This window comes from Oncorhynchus nerka, linkage group LG8, assembly GCF_034236695.1.
Source record: "Oncorhynchus nerka isolate Pitt River linkage group LG8, Oner_Uvic_2.0, whole genome shotgun sequence".
Taxonomy (NCBI): Eukaryota; Metazoa; Chordata; class Actinopteri; order Salmoniformes; family Salmonidae; genus Oncorhynchus; species Oncorhynchus nerka.
Genome location: NC_088403.1, coordinates 42,531,394 through 42,537,803, shown reverse-complemented (window position 1 = coordinate 42,537,803; position 6,410 = coordinate 42,531,394).

Sequence of the window (6,410 nt, the reverse complement as noted above, 5' to 3'; positions counted from 1 at the left end):
TGCTCTGCAAGGGCCGCGGCTTTTTTGGAGCGATGGGTAACGATGCTTCGTGGGTGACTGTTGTTGATGTGTGTAGTGGGTCCCTGGTTCGACCCCGGGTATGGGCGAGGGGACGGACCAAAGTGTATACTGTTACAGATGCGAGTTTCTCTTTCAAACAATAAACTGCACATAGCCAAAGCAAGCTAACTAACGTAAACTTGTACATCGCCTTGGTCCGTACAATTGCCCTTATTTTAGCGCCCCAAAAACGTAGTACTTCCAGATCAACTGTAATGTCAATACCATTGTAAAGCACAATTTCTCCCCTTTCCAACAAAATCAATTACATGACCTAAACGCTGCCGTTTCTACATAAGTCAAGCAGGCAATGAGCCTCGTCGTGTCTTTTTAAAAATGGCGGGTGGGGAAGCGAAACTAATGCTTGATCGTGAGGAGAGGAGATGTGTGGGAATTACTTTTTTTCACTCGATCTGTCAAGCATACCACCTTGTCGCCTCTAAAATGTAAATAAAACTATAAACAGTTTATATAATGTGTCATTACATACCTATTTGAAAGTTTGTGTCGAATTTGAATCGGGTTTTTAGGGCGGTGCTAAAGTGATCTTAGAAGTAAACAGCGGCTTTGAGAATGATGATGCATGCAACTATGACGAAAAAAATGACTAGGTATCCCCCTTACCCAGTCACTGTCCATTTCTTGTTTTTAAAGGATGATAGAAGTGCTACACCTGGTGTAGAGAGATTGTAAGACATAAATAGTTGCATTATGTGTGCTGTACATTACGACATGACACGCCACGATGAGGGTCCGTTTTTTCAACTTTTCTCCAATACTATAACGCCATTACCATGTCGTTCAACGCTTGAATAGAAACCTAGTTCACACCCCCGATTTTGACGTCAACACAGTCGCTACAATCCCATTAGTTTTCTTTGTCGCCTCGTTTGAATGTTGCAGTTGCATACATTTGTACGGAATGGGGTGAGTTTACGTTAGCTACTGATAGTGCAATCCTAAGAAACAGTACAGATGAAAAATTCAGGCCTACAGTACATTTTACTGTAGAAATTATTATTGCTGTCACAAGTAATACATTTTATTCTGAAATAGAATAAATTGATTGAAGCAAGATGCTTTTTGAGACAAATACTCGCACAGTTCTGATTTGCTGATCTGCAGCAAAGCAGTCTCCTGCCTGACTGAGAAAGCAGTAAGATGTTCAGACCCAGTTTGGCACCTCATACCTATGCAGGTCAGGGTTCTCAAGTACAGAAACGGTGTCAATGCTGAGCATCACTTCAGTGTTGCACTGTCAAAAACTGAGCCCAGAATAGACATGCTTGTTGAAAACTTCAACCAGCCACACACCTCTCATTAGGACTGTGTATATGTGTGTGTTTTCTGGTCTGCATCTTTTGTGATCAATCAGTTTATTCCAGTTCAGAATAAAAAAATATGTATTTTAATTAAGAGCAACAGTTCCAACCTAGATTTTCTATCAACAATCATTTATATAGTAAGATGGCCAGGTTAAAAAAAAATCTGTACTGTTACTTAGGGTTGCGCGATCAAAATGCCTGTGTGTGTGTATTCTGTTATTTTTATTTTATTTCACCTTTATTTAACCAGGTAGGCTAGTTGAGAACAAGTTCTCATTGACAACTGTGACCTGGCCAAGATAAAGCATAGCAGTGTGAACAGACAACAACACAGAATTACACATGGAGTAAACAATAAACAAGTCAATAACACAGTAGAAAAAAAGAGCCTATATACATTGTGTGCAAAAGGCATGAGGTAGGCGAATAATTACAATTTAGCAGATTAACACTGGAGTGATAAATGATCAGATGGTCATGTGCAGGTAGAGATACTGGTGTGCAAAAGAGCAGAAAAGTAAATCAATAAAAACAGTATGGGGATGAGGTAGGTAAATTGGGTGGGCTATTTACCGATGGACTATGTACAGCTGCAGCGATCGGTTAGCTGCTCAGATAGCAGATGTTTAAAGTTGGTGAGGGAGATAAAAGTCTCCAACTTCAGCGATTTTTGCAATTCGTTCCAGTCACAGGCAGCAGAGAACTGGAAGGAAAGGCGGCCAAATAAGATGTTGGCTTTGGGGATGATCAGTGAGATACACCTGCTGGAGCGCGTGCTACGGGTGGGTGTTGCCATCATGACCAGTGAACTGAGATAAGGCGGAGCTTTACCTAGCATGGACTTGTAGATGACCTGGAGCCAGTGGGTCTGGCGACGAATATGTAGCGAGGGCCAGCCGACTAGAGCATACAGGTCGCAGTGGTGGGTGGTATAAGGTGCTTTAGTAACAAAACGGATGGCACTGTGATAAACTGCATCCAGTTTGCTGAGTAGAGTATTGGAAGCTATTTTGTAGATGACATCGCCGAAGTCGAGGATCGGTAGGATAGTCAGTTTTACTAGGGTAAGTTTGGCGGCGTGAGTGAAAGAGGCTTTGTTGCCGAATAGAAACCCGACTCTAGATTTGATTTTAGATTGGAGATGTTTGATATGAGTCTAGAAGGAGAGTTTACAGTCTAGCCAGACACCTAGGTACTTATAGATGTCCACATATTCTAGGTCGGAACCATCCAGGGTGGTGATGCTAGTCGGGCGTGCGGGTGCAGGCAGCGAACGGTTGAAAAGCATGCATTTGGTTTTACTAGCGTTTAAGAGCAGTTGGAGGCCACGGAAGGAGTGTTGTATGGCATTGAAGCTTGTTTGGAGGTTAGATAACACAGTGTCCAAGGAAGGGCCAGAAGTATACAGAATGGTGTCGTCTGCGTAGAGGTGGATCAGGGAATCGCCCGCAGCAAGAGCAACATTACTGATATATACAGAGAAAAGAGTCGGCCCGAGAATTGAACCCTGTGGTACCACCATAGAGACTGCCAGAGGACCGGACAACATGCCCTCCGATTTGACACACTGAACTCTGTCTGCAAAGTAGTTGGTGAACCAGGCAAGGCAGTCATTAGAAAAACAGAGTCTCCGATTATACATCTGTGTGATGTGATCAATCTGTTTATTCCAGTTCACAATGACATTTTTATTGTATTTTAACAGCAACAGTTCCAACCTAGACATGTAAGAGTGTTTTTAATGGGAGAAAATAAACAAAAATATTTATGGTTATTTCATTGTTATTTGTTTTTGTATATATTGCATTTTTTTTTAGGCATAAGAGCAATGAAATGTTCCAATATTTACGTATAGTTGCATATTTTCCTAAACTTGGGTCCCAGGAAAACACGGAATTTCTCATTTTGGGTCCCAGGCTGAAAAAGTTGATGATTATTCAGTCAAAAAAAAGTGTTGCTTTTCCTTTTTCTATTGGCAATCAATCTAACACAAACATTATGGCAGAAGATTAGTTGATAAATGGCTACCTCACGTTCTTAGTTATCGACAAGTATATGTAGTCTACCCAAGTTCGTTGTGGTTTGTCTTTTAGAAGTGTGCAAACGGTACATGTCGCCACGGTTATTTTCCCAGTTCCATTGACTTCTATACTATATCGATGTGAGTGATTTCATTTGCACACGCTATTGATTACAGTAGAATTAGGTCTTCAATAGCCCTTATTCACATTCCACGATCGAACGATCTAAACACACCAACACATTTGACCATGATGACAGTGTCTCACAGGAGATGTTTAACAAGGTCCCTGGAAGTGGAGACCGTGTCAATGTTTTATCTTATCAATAGATAGATATTAATGATGGGTCCCAATCTCCATTTAGAATTGCCCACTTAACAGGTTATTTGATGAAGATCTGTTGATGCAGTGTTTGGTAATTGTGTTACTGAGACACAATGTATTCCTGCATAGTTAAATGAGCCCCTAGTTAAGAAGACTAGACACTACAATGTTTATTGTTGTTTATGAGTTAATCCATATCCATAAAAAAATGCAACTGAAAAGTGTTCAGCCTTTGTAACAGTAAATCATTGTTAATTAGGGTGTGAAACCAGGTCCAGTTGATGGGATAGAGTTCCGTAAACCTACTAACTCGTGTGCTGGTGGAATAAGGTAAGTTGGAGGTTCCCTGACTGAAATTTTTTTTCTTGTGATTTTTTTTTTTTTGTATCCAGATGATAAGCCTTTACAGTGGCATCTTTACGTTGTAATGACGAATGTTTGGGACGAAGACTGGGGGGAAATATAGAATCTATAAATCTGTATATGTTAATCCATTTTATTCTTTACTCTTACCTCCCTCACTAGCTTTAAGCACCAGCTGTCAAGAGCAGCTCACAGATCACTGCACCTGTACATAGCTCATCTGTAAATAGCCCATCCAATCTACCTCATCCCAATACTGTATTTATCTTGCTCCTTTGCACCCCAGTATCTCAACTTGCAATTTCATCCTCTGCACATCCTACCATTCCAGTGTTTAATTGCTATATTGTAATTACTTTGCCACCATGGCCTATTTATTGCCTTACCTCTCTTATCCTACCTCATTTGCACAGGCTGTATATAGATGTTCTTACTGTATTATTGATTGTATGTTTGTTTATTCCATGTGTAACTCTGTGTTGTTGTATTTGTCAAACTTCTTTGCTTAATATTGGCCATGTCGCAGTTGCAAATGAGATCTTGTTCTCAACTAGCCTACCTGGTAAAATAAAGGTGAAGAAAATATTTGAACTTTCGGGCTTGTACGCTGTTTCTGGAAAAGTTACATGAGTCTTTGTCATAGTAATCTCTCCAACCTGATGTTACGGTTTTAAAATGTTTTGCAGAAGTTCTCTCTACAAAGCACTCAATGGATACATGCCTGACATGGGCCTTCTCCGTGTCTCAGAAACGTATGCCAACTTTTCTCCACTTACTGCCCCTCTTGTGACAAAAATGGAAATGTCAGCTGACGTTTCTGGCAGTGTGCTGTCCTATCAACTTCCACAGCCAAAGACCCGTGAAATTGTGAAGATTGCTGATGCCCCTTCTCCACCAATACTTCCATTACTTCCACAGGCTTCAGTCTTCAGTGTGCTTACGTCCTTAGCCATCAGGAGAAGTTCCACGTCAAGGCATTAGAGACAACCTACGAGATGTCACACAAAGTCGAGGTTGCTACAAGGGAGCAGAGCAGCAGCCCTGAATGGCATCAGCTCAGGAAAATGAGAATAACATCCTCTCGTTTCCGAGAGGTTTGCCATATCCAGGGAGAGATCTCAGCTGACCGCCTAGCTGTTCAAGGGATCTGGTATGCAGACCATGGAGATGAAGAGGGGGCTAGCCATGGAGCCAGTGGCTGTACAGGACTACTGCACACTGAAGAATGTTAACTTATTTCCGTGTGGCTTCGTAGTGTATCCAGATGGCCTGTGGTTAGGATCCTCTCCAGATGGCATCATATTTGATTCCAGTGTGAGACCACACTTTGGACTCTGAGGTCAAGTGCCCAAATGTACCAAGTTATGTTGACTGCCCTTACCTGAAGATACAGAATGAAGAGCTGATGTCCTTACCTGAAGATACAGAATGGAGAGATGATGTCCTTACCTGACGATGCAGAATGGAGAGCTGAAGTTGAAGAGATCTCATGCTTTCTACTGGCAGGTGTGAGGTCAAATCCTTCTCACAGGTTGTAGCTTGTGTGACTTTGTCATCTGTGCACAGGAGGACATGCTAGTTGAAAGGATATATAAAGATCTACAGGTTTCAAAAACTATAAGAGGGAAGGTTGACCACTTTTATTTTTACCACTACGTGCATCAGTGTCTATCTCGCACCTGAATGGATCCCCTGCATGGGTGCAACGTTTAGTGGCTTCATGAAAAATAAGTATTGATGTTCTTGTGAAGAAAACTACAGTAGAATAGATTTGTTTTTTAAAAAACAATTCAGCAAATGTTCAACAGTTCAGGTAATCAATTACACATCCCTAACATTGTATTCAATTTTGCATTGAGGCTATTCTGTGTTTACTTGATTTCTTTCCCCTAAACTCATTGCCTAATTAAAGCCAATACAAGCTCTACACAAACTGATATTCGCTACAACACAAATGATTGATACATGTCGTAGATAAACACATTATTTTGCTGCTAGCAAATAAACACATTTACATTGGCTTGGCCTACGCTCTGACCAAAGGTCTGTTTTGAGTTCAACTCGTTTCATGTTTTGATACCACGTCTTGCTTTTAGGTGTTTTGACTAATTTCATGTCAATGATGCTAATATGGTTAGAATTCGCTAGCTAGCTAACCAACAACTGTAGGGATGTATTTGAGAGACAACAAGTGCTCGTTGTGATAATGTGTACATTTAAAAAAACTAAAAAAACATTGCAGAGGAAATATAGCTAATGTAAGCCTATATGTTGTCAAAAAAAGTTTTGCCCCATAGTTGCGCAAGCGTCGCAAAAG